We start from the raw sequence: 13,454 nt of genomic DNA on the forward strand, positions 1-13,454 counted from the left end.
CCGAAGGTGAAGAATAGTTCGAAAGAATCGAGGAGCGTCCCCAACTTGAAGACCGGTTCAGGGGGCTACTGACAGTGTCCTGGACTCGGGGGTACTCACCACGTCGTCTCCTGGTCAGTTGGATTGGGCCGAGGACCCCCATGGCCGTATACTCATGGGCCATTTCGGACAACCCCTGCCGCATACAAGGAAGACTCCACAAGACTTGGCACCCAAGACAAGGACTCTCCTAAACCCTAGGCCTCCGGTGTCTTATATAAACCGAGGCCGGGCTAGTCAATAGGCAATCTCATATTCATTACTACAATCTCGTGGTAGATACATGTACTCTGTACTACACCTATATGAATACAATCAAAAGCAGCATGTAGGGTATTATCTCATCAAGAGAGCCCGAAGCTGGGTAAAACCCTGTGTCCATGTTACCATCGCTCCAAGACGCCTAGCTTAGGACCCCTACTACAAGATACGTCGGATATTCAACCAACACCGGCATCATGCTGTCGTCCCCAAAGGGCGACCGACTCTGCTATGCACTCCAGATCCACTTCGCCGCCTCCAACAACGTCGCCGAGTACGAAGCCCTTGTGCACGGCCTCCGGCTTGCCAAGGAACTCGGCATCCGGCGCATCCTGTGCTACGGCAACTCGGATCTGGTGGTGCAGCAGTGCTCCGGCGAGTGGGATGCCGGCGACTCCAACATGGCAAGCTACCGCTTCCTCGTCTAGAAGTTATCCGGATCCTTCGAGGGATGCGAGTTCCTCCATGTCCTGCGAGCGGAGAACGAGGCGGCTGACACGCTCGCCAAGATCGCCTTGTCCCGACAGCCCATCCCGTCCGGCGTCTCCCTCGAGCACCTGCACAAGCTGTCCGTCAAGCCGTCTCCAGACTCCGAGTCCATCCACATCCTAGATGACCCGGCCGCACATCAACCCGGCCCGGGGGCTTCTCAACTCGAGCCGGGGACCGAAGCCACCAACCCGGCCACCATCACCCTCGACCCGGCCGTCGCCATCCCCAACCCGGGGGCTACTCAACCCAGCTCGGGGGTTGCCGACCCGGAACCCACCCTGGTGGCCGTCTTCGTCGTGGTGACGGCCCCGTCTTGGGCCCTGTCCATCTCAGAGTTCCTGGAGAACGGGGTTCTCCCCATGGATGAGACCGAGGCCCGGCAGGTGCAACGCAGGGCGTCCGCCTACAACATCATCAACAACGAGCTCGTCAACCGCAGCTCCACCGGCGTGTTCCAGCGTTGCTCGAGCAGGACCAAGGCATCGACATCCTCCTCGACATACACCAGGGCGAATGCGGGCACCACGCTGCATCACGATCCCTGGTGGCCAAGGCTTTCCGCCATGGTTTCTACTGGCCTACGGCCCTCCAAGATGCTGAGTCACTCGTCTTCAGGTGCGAGGGATGCGAGTGCTTCAGCAAGCGCAGCCACCAACCGGCATCAGCACTCCGCACCATCCCGAACGCCTGACCCTTCGTGGTCTAGGGACTCGACATGGTGGGACCCTTAAAAACCGCCTGAGGCGGCATGACACATTTGCTGGTGGCGGTGGACAAGTTCACCAAGTGGATTGAAGCACGGCCAATCAAGAAACTAGACGGGCCAACTGTTGGGGAACATAGTAATTTCAAAAAAAATCCTACGCACACACAAGATCATGGTGATGCATAGCAACGAGAGGGCAGAGTGTGTCCACGTACCCTCGTAGACCGAAAGAGGAAGCATTAGAACACGGTTGATGTAGTCGTACGTCTTCACGGCCCGACCGATCAAGCACCGAAAGCACGGCACCTCCGAGTTCTTGCACACGTTCAGCTCGATGACGTCCCTCGAACTCCGATCCAGCCGAGTGTCGAGGGAGAGTTCCGCCAGCACGACGGTGTGGTGACGATGATGATGTTCTACCGTCGCAGGGCTTCGCCTAAGCACCGCTACAATATTATCGAGGACTATGGTGGAGGGGGCACCACACACGGCTAAGAGATCAATGATCAATTGTTGTGCCTATGGGGTGCCCCCCTCCCTGTATATAAAGGAGTGGTGGAGGGGCCGGCCAAGGGGAGAGGCGTGCCCTAGGGGGGAGTCCAACTCCCATCGGGAGTAGGATTCCTCCCTTTCCTATTTGGAGAGGGAGAGGGAAGGAAGAGGAAGGAGGGAGGAAGGAAAGGGGGGCCGGCCCCCTCCCAATTTGTATTGGGCTTGGGGGGTGCGCCCCCTCCCTTTCTCCTTTCCACTAAGGCCCATTAAGGACCATATACCTCCCGGGGGTTCCGATAACCTCCTAGAGCTACGGTATTGTCCCAATCTCACCCGGAACCTTTCCGGTGTCCAAATATAGTCGTCCAATATATCGATCTTCATGTCTCGACCATTTCGAGACTCCTCGTCATGTTTGTGATCACATCCGGGACTCCGAACAACCTTAGGTACATCAAAGCACATAAACTCATAATATAACTATCATCTTACTTTAAGCGTGCGGACCCTATGGGTTCGAGAACTATGTAGACATGACTGAGATACGTCTCCTGTCAATAACCAATAGCGGAACCTAGATGCTCATATTGGCTCCTACATATTCTACGAAGATCTTTATCGGTCAAATCGCATAACAACATACGTTGTTCCCTTTGTCATCGGTATGTTACTTGCCCCAGATTCGATCGTCGGTATCTCGATACCTAGTTCAATCTCGTTACCGGCAAGTATCTTTACTCGTTCGGTAATACATCATTCTGCAACTAACTCATTAACAATGCTTGCAAGGCTTATAGTGATGTGCATTGCCGAGTGGGCCCAGAGATACCTCTCCGACAATCGGAGTGACAAATCCTAATCTCGAAATACGCCAACGCAACAAGTACCTTCGGAGACACCTGTAGAGCACCTTTATAATCACCCACTTACGTTGTGACGTCTGGTAGCACACAAAGTGTTCCTCCGGTAAACGGGAGTTGCATAATCTCATAGTTATAGGAACATGTATAAGTCATGAAGAAAGCAATAGCAATATACTAAACGATCAAGTGCTAAGCTAACGGAATGGGTCAAGTCAATCACATCATTCTCCTAATGATGTGATCCCGTCAATCAAATGACAACTCATGTCTATGGTTAGGAAACTTAACCATCTTTGTCTAACGAGCTAGTCAAGTAGAGGCATACTAGTGACACTATGTTTGTCCATGTATTCACAAATGTATTATGTTTCCAGTTAATACAATTCTAGCATGAATAATAAACATTTATCATGAAATAAGGAAATAAATAATAACTTTATTATTGCCTCTAGGGCATATTTCCTTCAGTCTCCCACTTGCACTAGAGTCAATAATCTAGTTCACATCACCATGTGATTTAACACTAATATTCACATCTGCATGTGATTAACATCCATAGTTCACATCGTTATGTGACCAACACCCAAAAGGTTTACTAGAGTCAATAATATAGTTCACATTGATATGTGATTAACACCCAAAGAGTACTAAGGTGTGATCATGTTTTGCTCGTGAGAGAAGTTTAGTCAACGGATCTGTCACATTCAGAGCCGTATGTATTTTGCAAAAATATTCTATGTCTACAATGCTTTGTACGGAGCTACTCTAGCTAATTGCTCCCACTTTCAATATGTATCCAGATTGAGACTTAGAGTCATCTAGATTAGTGTCAAATCTTGCATCGACGTAACCCTTTACGATGAACCTCTTGTTACCTCCATAATCGAGAAACATATCCTTATTCCACTAAGGATAATTTTGAGCAATGTCCAATGATCTACTCCTTGATCACTATTGTACTCCCTTGCCAAACCAGGGCAGAGTATACAATAGGTCTGGTCCATAGCAAGGCATACTTTTATAGAACCTATGACTGAGGCATAGGGAATGACTTTCATTCTCTTTTTATTTTCTGTCGTGGTCGGGATTTGAGTCTTACTCAATTTCATACCTTTGCAACACAGGCAAGAACTCTTTCTTTGACTGTTCCATTTTGAACTACTTCAAAATCTTGTCAAGGTATGTACTCATTGAAAATCTTATCAAGTGTCTTAGTCTATCTCAATAGATCTTGATGCTCCATATGTAAGTAGCTTTACTGAGGTCTTTCTTTTAAAGAACTTTCAAACACTTCTTTATGATTTCCAGAAAAATTCTACATCCTTTCTGATCAACAATATGTCACTCACATATAATTATCAGAAAGGTTGTAGTGCTCCCACTCACTTTATTGTAAATACAGGCTTCACTGCAAGTCCGTATAAAACTATATGCTTTGATCAACTTATCAAAGCGTATATTCCAACTCCGAGATGCTTGCACCAGTCCATAGATGGATCGCTGGAGCTTGCACATTTTTTTAGTACCTTTAGGATTGACAAAACCTTCTGGTTGCATCATATACAACTCTTCTTTAAGAAAACCATTAAGGAATGCAGTTTTGACATCCATTTGCCAGATTTCATAAAATGTGGCAATTGCTAACATGATTCGGACAGACTTAAGCATCGCTATAGTTGAGAAAATCTCATTGTAGTCAACACCTTAAACTTGTCAAAAACCTTTTGCGACAAGTCAAGCTTTGTAGATAGTAACACTACTAACAACGTCCGTCTTCCTCTTGAAGATCCATTTATTTTCTATGGCTTGCCGATCATCGTGCAAGTCAATCAAAGTCCACACTTTGTTCTCATACATGGATCCCATCTCAGATTTCATGGCCTCAAGCCATTTTCCGGAATCTGGGCTCATCATCGCTTCCTCGTAGTTCGTAGGTTCGTCATGGTCAAGTAACATGACCTACAGAACAGGATTACCGTACCACGCTGCTGCGGATCTTACTCTGGTTTTCCTACGAAGTTCGGTAGTAACTTGATCTGAAGTTACATGATCATCATCATTAGCTTCCTCACTAATTGGTGTAGGAGTCACAGGAACTGATTTCTGTGATGAACTACTTTCCAGTAAGGGAGCAGGTACAGTTATCTCATCAAGTTCTACTTTCCTCCCACTCACTTCTTTCGAGAGAAACTCCTTCTCTATAAAGGATCCATATTAACAACGAATATATTGCCTTCGGATCTGTGATAGAAAGTGTACCCAACAATTTCCTTTGGGTATTCTATGAAGACGCATTCTCCAATTTGGGTTCGAGCTTATCAGGTTGAAACTTTTTCACATAAGCATCGAAGCCCCAAACTTTAAAAAATGACAACTTTGGTTTCTTGCCAAACCACAGTTCATAAGGTGTCGTCTCAACGGATTTTGATGGTGCCCTACTTTAAAGTAAATGTTGTTGTCTCTAATGCATAACCCCAAAATGATAATGGTAAATCGGTAAGAGACATCATAGATCGCACCATATCTAATAAAGTGTGGTTATGTTCGGACACACCATTACGCAGTGGTGTTCCAGATGGCATGAGTTTGTGAAACTATTCCACGTTGTTTTAATTGAAGACCAAATTCGTAAATCAAATATTCGTCTCCGCGATCAAATCATAGAAACTTTATTTTTCTTGTTACGATGATTTTCCACTTCACTCTGAAATTCTTTGAACTTCTCAAATATTTAAGACTTATGTTTAATCAAGTAGATATACCCATATCTGCTCAAATCATCTTGTCAAGGTCAGAAAATAACGATACCCGCCGCGAGCCTCAACACTCATCGGATCGCATACATCAGTATGTATTATTTCCAATAAATCTGTTGCTCGCTCAATTGTTCCAGAGAACGGAGTTATAGTCATCTTGCCCATGAGGCATGGTTCGCAAACATCAAGTGATTCATAATAAAGTGATTCCAAAAACCCATCAGCATGGAGTTTCTTCATGCGCTTTACACCAATATAACCTAAACGGCAGTGCCACAAATATGTTGCACTATTTATTAACTTTGCATCTTTTGGCATCAATATTATGAATATGTGTATAACTACGATCGAGATACAATAAACCATTTCTATTGGGTGTATGACCATAGAAGGTTTTATTCATGTAAACAGAACAACAATTATTCTCTAACTTAAATGAATAACCGTATTGCCATAAACATGATCAAATCATATTCATGCTCAACGCAAACGCCGAATAACATTTATTTAGGTTCAACACTAATCTTGAAAATATAGGGAGTGTGCGATGATGATCATATCAATCTTGGAACTACTTCCAACACACATCATCACTTTACCCTCAACTAGTCTTTGTTTATTCTGTAACTCCTGTTTCGAGTTACTAATCTTAGCAAGCGAACAAGTATCAAATACCCAGGGGTTACTATAAACACTAGTAAGGTACACATCAATAACCTGTATATCAAATATACCTTTGTTCACTTTGCCATCCTTCTTATCTACCAAATATTCAGGGCATTTCCACTTCCGGTGACCATTTCCTATGTAGTAGAAGCACTCAGTTTCAGGCTTTGGTTCAGCTTTGGGCTTCTTCACGGGAGTGACAACTTGCTTGCCATTCTACTTGAAGTTTCCCTTTATTTCCCTTTGCCCTCTTCTTGAAACTAGTGGTCTTGTCAATCATCAACACTTGATGCTCTTTCTTGATTTCTACCTTCATTGATTTCAGCATCACGAAGAGCTCGGGAATCATTTTCGTCATCCCTTGCATACTATAGTTCATCACGAAGTTCCAGTAACTTGGTGATGGTGACTAGAGAACTCTGTCACTCACTATCTTATCTGGAAGATTAACTCCCACTTGATTCAAGCGATTGTAGTACCCAGACAATCTAAGCACATGCTCACTACTTGAGCTATTCTCCTCCATCTTTTAGCTATAGAACTTGTTAAAGGTCTCATACCTTTCGACACGGGAATGAGTATAAAATATCAATTTCAACTCTTGTTACATCGTATATGCTCCGTGGCGTTCAAAACATTTTTGAAGTCCTGATTCTAAGCCGTAAAGCATGGTGCAGTAAACTATTAAGTAGTCATCATAGCGAGTTTTGTCAAACATTCATAACGGCTGCATATGCTCCTGCAATAGGTCCGTCACCTAGTGGTGCATCAAGGACATAATTCTTCTGTGCAGCAGTGAGGACAATCCTCAGATCACGGATCCAATCCGCATCATTGCTACTAACATCTTTCAACACAGTTTTCTCTAGGAACATATCAAAATAAACATATGAAAGCAACAACGCGAGCTATTGGTCTACAACATAATTTGCAAAATACTACCACGACTAAGTTCATGATAAATTTAAGTTCAATTAATCATATTACTTAAGAACTCCCACTTAGATAGACATCTCTCCAATCATCTAAGTGGTCACGTGATCCAAATCAACTAAACCATAATCGATCACCACGTGAAATGGAGTAGTTTTCAATGGTGAACATCACTATGTTGATCATATCTACTATATGATTCACGCTCGACCTTTCGGTCTCGGTGTTCCGAGGCCATATCTGCATATGCTAGGCTCGTCAAGTTTAACCTGAGTATTCTGCGTGTGCAAAACTGGCTTGCACCCATTGTAGATAGACGTAGAGCTTATCACACTCGATCATCACGTGGTGTCTGGGCACGACAAACTTTGGCAACGGTGCATACTCAGGGAGAACACTTTTATCTTGAAATTTAGTGAGAGATCATCTTATAATGCTACCGTCAATCAAAGCAAGATAAGATGCATAAAAGATAAACATCACATGCAATCAATATAAGTGATATGATATGGCCATCATCATCTTGTGCTTGTGATCTCCATCTCCGAAGCACCGTCATGATCACCATCATCACCAGTGCGACACCTTGATATCCATCATAGCATCGTTGTCGTCTCGCCAACTATTGCTTCTACGACTATCGCTACCGCTTAGTGATAAGTAAAGCAATTACACGGCGATTGCATTGCATACAATAAAGCGACAACCATATGGCTCCTGCTAGTTGCCGATAACTCGGTTACAAAACATGATCATCTCATACAATAAAATATAGCATCATGCCTTGACCATATCACATCACAACATGCCCTGCAAAAACAAGTTAGACGTCCTCTACTTTGTTGTTGCAAGTTTTACGTGGATGCTACGGGCTGAGCAAGAACCGTTCTTACCTACGCATCAAAACCACAACGATAGTTCGTCAAGTTAGTGATGTTTTATCCTTCTCAAGGACCGGGCGTAGCCACACTCGGTTCAACTAAAGTTGGAGAAACTGACACCCGCCAGCCACCTGTGTGCAAAGCACGTCGGTAGAACTAGTCTCGCGTAAGCGTACGCGTAGTGTCGGTCCAGACCGCTTCATCCAACAATACCGTCGAACCAAAGTATGACATGCTGGTAAGCAGTATGACTTGTATCGCCCACAACTCACTTGTGTTCTACTCGTGCATATAACATCTACGCATAAAACCTAGGCTCGGATACCACTATTGGGGAACGCAGTAATTTCAAAAAAATTCCTACGCACACGCAAGATCATGGTGATGCATAGCAATGAGAGGGGAGAGTGTGTCCACGTACCCTCGTAGACCGAAAGTGGAAGCGTTAGCACAACGTGGCTGATGTAGTCGTACGTCTTCACGGCCCGACCGATCAAGCACCGAAAGCACGGCACCTCCGAGTTCTTGCACACGTTCAGCTCGATGACGTCCCTCGAACTCCGATCCAGCCGAGTGTCGAGGGAGAGTTCCGTCAGCACGACGGCGTGGTGACGATGATGATGTTCTACCGTCGTAGGACGTCACCTAAGCACCGCTACGATATTATCGAGGAGGACTATGGTGGAGGAGGCACCGCACACGGCTAAGAGATCAATGATCAATTGTTGTGTCTATGGGGTTCCCCCCCCCTCCCCCGTATATAAACGAGTGGAGGAGGGGGCCGGCCAAGGGGAGAGGTGCGCCCTAGGGGGGAGTCCAACTCCCACCAGGAGTAGGATTCCCCCCTTTCCTATTTGCAGAGGGAGAGGGAAGGAAGAGGAAAGAGGAAGGAAGGAAAGGGGGCCGGACCCCCTCCCAATTCGGATTGGGCTTGGGGGGCGCGCCCCCTCCCTTGCTCATTTCCACTAAGGCCCATTAAGGACCATATACCTCCCGGGGGGTTCCGATAACCTCCCGGAGCTCCAGTATTGTCCCAATCTCACCCGGAACCTTTCCGGTGTCCAAATATAGTCGTCCAATATATCGATCTTCATGTCTCGACCATTTCGAGACTCCTCGTCATGTCCGTGATCACATACGGGACTCCGAACAACCTCTAGTACATCAAAACACATAAACTCATAATATAACTGTCATCTTACTTTAAGCGTGCGGACCCTGTGGGTTCGAGAACTATGTAGACATGACCGAGATACATCTCCGGTCAATAACCAATAGCGGAACCTAGATGCTCATATTGGATCCTACATATTCTACGAAGATCTTTATCGGTCAAACCGCATAACAACATACATTGTTCCCTTTGTCATCGGTATGTTACTTGCCCGAGATTCGATCATCGGTATCTCAATACCTAGTTCAGTCTCGTTACCGGCAAGTCTCTTTACTTGTTTCGTAATACATCATTCTGCAACTAACTCATTAGTTACAATGCTTGCAAGGCTTATAGTGATGTGCATTACCAAGTGGGCCTAGAGATACCTCTCCGACAATCGGAGTGACAAATCCTAATCTCGAAATACGCCAACCCAACAAGTACCTTCGGAGACACCTGCAGAGCACCTTTATAATCACCCAGTTACTTGTCATGTTTGGTAGCACAGCAAGTGTTCCTCTGGTAAACGGGAGTTGCATAATCTCATAGTTATAGGAACATGTATTAGTCATGAAGAAAGCAATAGCAACATACTAAATGATCAAGTGCTAAGCTAACGGAATGGATCAAGTCAATCACATGATTCTCCTAATGATGTGATCCCGTTAATCAAATGACAACTCATGTCTATGGTTAGGAAACTTAACCATCTTTGATTAATGAGGTAGTCATGTAGAGGCATACTAGTGACACTATGTTTGTGTATGTATTCACACATGTATTATGTTTTCGGTTAATACAATTCTAGCATGAATAATAAACATTTATCATCAAATAAGGAAATAAATAATAACTTTATTATTGCCTCTAGGGCATATTTCCTTCACCAACAGCCGTCTGGTTCATGAAAGACATCGCAGTTCGCTACGGCATGCCAAACAGCATCATCACGGACAACGGCACCAACTTCGCCAAGGGTGCGCTTGCGCAATACTGCTCCGTCTCCGGCATCCACCTCGACCTGGCCTCTGTTGCACACCCGCAGTCCAACGGGAAGGTTGAGCGGGCCAATGGCCTCATCCTATCCGGCATCAAGCCACGGCTCATCAAGTCTCTCATCCGCTCACCCGGCAGCTGGCTCGACGAGTTGTCGACCATCGTCTGGAGTCTCTGAACTACGCCGAACCGGTCGACCGGGTTCACCCCGTTCTTCCTCGTCTATAGAGCCGAAGCCATCATCCTGACCAACGTCAAGTTTGACTCGCTCCGTGTCACGATGTACACTGAAGCCGAAGCCAAGGAAGCCTACGAAGACGGTGTTGACCTACTCGAAGAAGCCCGCCTCCTGGCGCTCAGCCATTCGGCCATCTACCAGCAAGGCCTGAGGCACTACCACGGCAAGAAGATCAAGCACATCGTGTTCCGCGAGGGTGACCTCGTCCTCCGACTCGTCCAAGAGAAAGCCGGCCAGCACAAGTTGTCCCCTCCATGGAAGGGCCCGTTCATCGTCCGTCGGGCCTTGTGCAATCGCAACGCCTACTACCTCATCGACGCACGCAAGTCAAACAAGCGCAAGAGAGACACCACAGTTGAAGAAACAACCCGGCCGTGGAATGCGAACTCCTCTGTCCGTTTTACAATTAGCTATATGAATGTATGTATCGCTGCCTTTTGTAAACATATGAAACTATGGGGTCCCCAAACGACGCTCGGGGCTGCCTTTTGCCGACCAAGTTATTGTGTCCCTTACTTTTATGCATCACTATGCTCCTGAACCCGGCCACCGGTCCGACTCGCTCAACCCGGGGGCTCGGGGGCTGGCCGGCTTGATCGCCACCCGCCTCCTTCCTTGGGGATTCCTGATGCGCTAAGGACGCCGCGGCCCCTCACTTCGCCCTAAGCCACAGATCCGGCTTCGGTTGTCGGCTGGCAAGCACAACGGGCCAGAGCTCCTGCACATTTCAAACACTAAGTCAAAGGCCACCGGGTCGATCAACCGGCCCGTCATTCTAAAAAATAGCCACACGACCGGCTGCTCGCCAACCGGCTCCGCCGGGTTGCCGCCAACCGGCCCAGTGGATGTTTCGCTCGCGCTCAACGTTTTGAAAACCTAAGTACTGCGCACTCCTCTCAAAGAGCCGAACTCCTTGTCACAGATCGAAGCCTCGGCAGTCAAACTCGCGGGGGGGAGGTTCGAGAAAGGAAAAATGCAAGAAATTGGTTCAAAAAACGAAAAGCGAGAGAAAAGACATTCACAAGATATACACATCACAGAAATACTTAAGGGCCCACTGCCAGAGTTCATTACACCCAGAAACCCCCAGTGGGTGGGTGGATCTGCTAATTAACAAAAAATTCTACCAAGTCATAAACAGGACAACCTCAGGCGTCTCCAGCGTCGGGTCGCGAAGTGGATGGCTCCCCCACGGCGGCCTCCGGGTCCGGTGAAGTACCGCTGTCCTCCTCGGCACCCCCGTCGTGGTAGACTCCCGTCTCCTCGGAGCTACCCTCTGGGTCATGAAGAAGCAGGCCCTAGTCGTCGCCGGACACGACTCCTCCATCTTCTGCCCGCTCCGGGTGGAACTCGTCATGGAAGGCGAACCTGGCGATGTAGCTGGCCCGAGAAGCAATCCGGCCAGCCTGCTCCTGCAGCTGCTGCTCCGAGCCAGCCCGCTGGCCCATCAGCGCGTCCAGCTGTAGGTCCGGGTGCCAAGATAGCGCAAACTGGAGCACCATCTCGGCGACACGCCACTCATGGCGCCGGTCCGGCCCGATGTCCAGCCAGCGCGCCAGCTGCGTGAAGCTGCTAGGAGCAACGGAGCCCGGCCATAGAGCCGTCGTCATCACCGTGCCGGCCTGGGACAGCCATCCCATCTGGTCACCCAACACCCGCAGGCGAGCCTCGGCGGCGGTCATGATCTCTGGGAAGGTCCACGCCACCTGTGGGTTGGTCCCGGAGCCAACAACCCCCAGCGGGTCGCGCTGGAAGCGGACGGCCTCCTCCGCCAGCCGATGCTTCTCCAAGAAGGCCCCTGTCAGAAAACAAACCAAGTCAGAAAAAGGACATGAAGAACAAGAAGCCAGATCACAACCCGGCGGAACTCAAGAAAAGCACTTACTGGAGAAGGATTCTTCCAGGTGTTGCGCTTCAAACAACGTACCGCGCCGCTCCTGATCAATGGTGCGGTCGTGCTCCTAGAGTGCCTTCTCCAAGTCGGCCACCTTGGCAGGGGCCGCCTTCAGCTTGGCTTCCTTGTCCTCGGCCGCCTCGCGACAGCGGGCCTCATCCTGACAAGCCCCCTCTGCCGCGGTCACCTGCCCCTTTAGGCGCTCCACCTCGGCCTAAAGCTGGCCCTTGTCATCAGCCAGCCTGCCGCGTTGCTGGTCCGCCTCGGCCAGGGCCCGCTGCACCTCCACCACCTTGGCGGCCTCTACCCTAACGAGCTCCACCTCGGCTTCGAGGTGGCTCTTGTCGCTCGCCAACTGCTCTCGCAGCTGGCTAGCTTCGTCGAGCAACCGTCGGGCCGCCGCCGCCTCCACCTTCGCCTGCACCACCTCGGCCCCAAGACAGCCGGTATCGGCGACAAACCGGTCGTAGTCGTGGACGGCACGAAGCAGCCAAGTCTGCCGGGACAACACCTCGGCTGCAAAAGGAAGATTCGGAAAAGAAGAGCAAGACTTAAGATAAGACCCAACTGTTACACAGTTGGCCCGAATCTCGGGGGCTACACCCAGTGGGTGCGCTAGTGCGCCCCCACTAGAAAAGAGCACGTACCTACGGCGACGCGGAGCTCCTCCTCCTTGGCGGCGAGCTGCTCCTTGAGCTCCCGGTACTTGACCAGGAAGCGGTTGAAGGCACTGACCCGGTAAGCGTCCAGTTGCTGAAGAAGGCAGCGATCAATACAAAGACAGCATACTAAAGATTCGACCCAACTACTACGTAGTTGGCCCGAACCTCGGGGGTTACACCCAGTGGGTGCGTTAGCGCATCCCCACAAAGAAGAAGCTGCAAGGGAAACTTACCAGCACGGTGCGCTCCAGATCCCGCGTCTGCTCCACCTCGGCCTGGGAGAAGGTCTCGATCCGGTCCGTTCGCCCGTGCAGACGGTGGCTGACGGCATCCATCGCCGCCTCCTCTTGGGTCTAGGGCCCGAAGACCATGGCGCCCCCGCCCCGTGCTGGCTGCGGCACGGCGCCCCCGCCGGTCAC

Source organism: Triticum aestivum, chromosome 3B, assembly GCF_018294505.1.
Source record: "Triticum aestivum cultivar Chinese Spring chromosome 3B, IWGSC CS RefSeq v2.1, whole genome shotgun sequence".
Lineage (NCBI taxonomy): Eukaryota > Viridiplantae > Streptophyta > Magnoliopsida > Poales > Poaceae > Triticum > Triticum aestivum.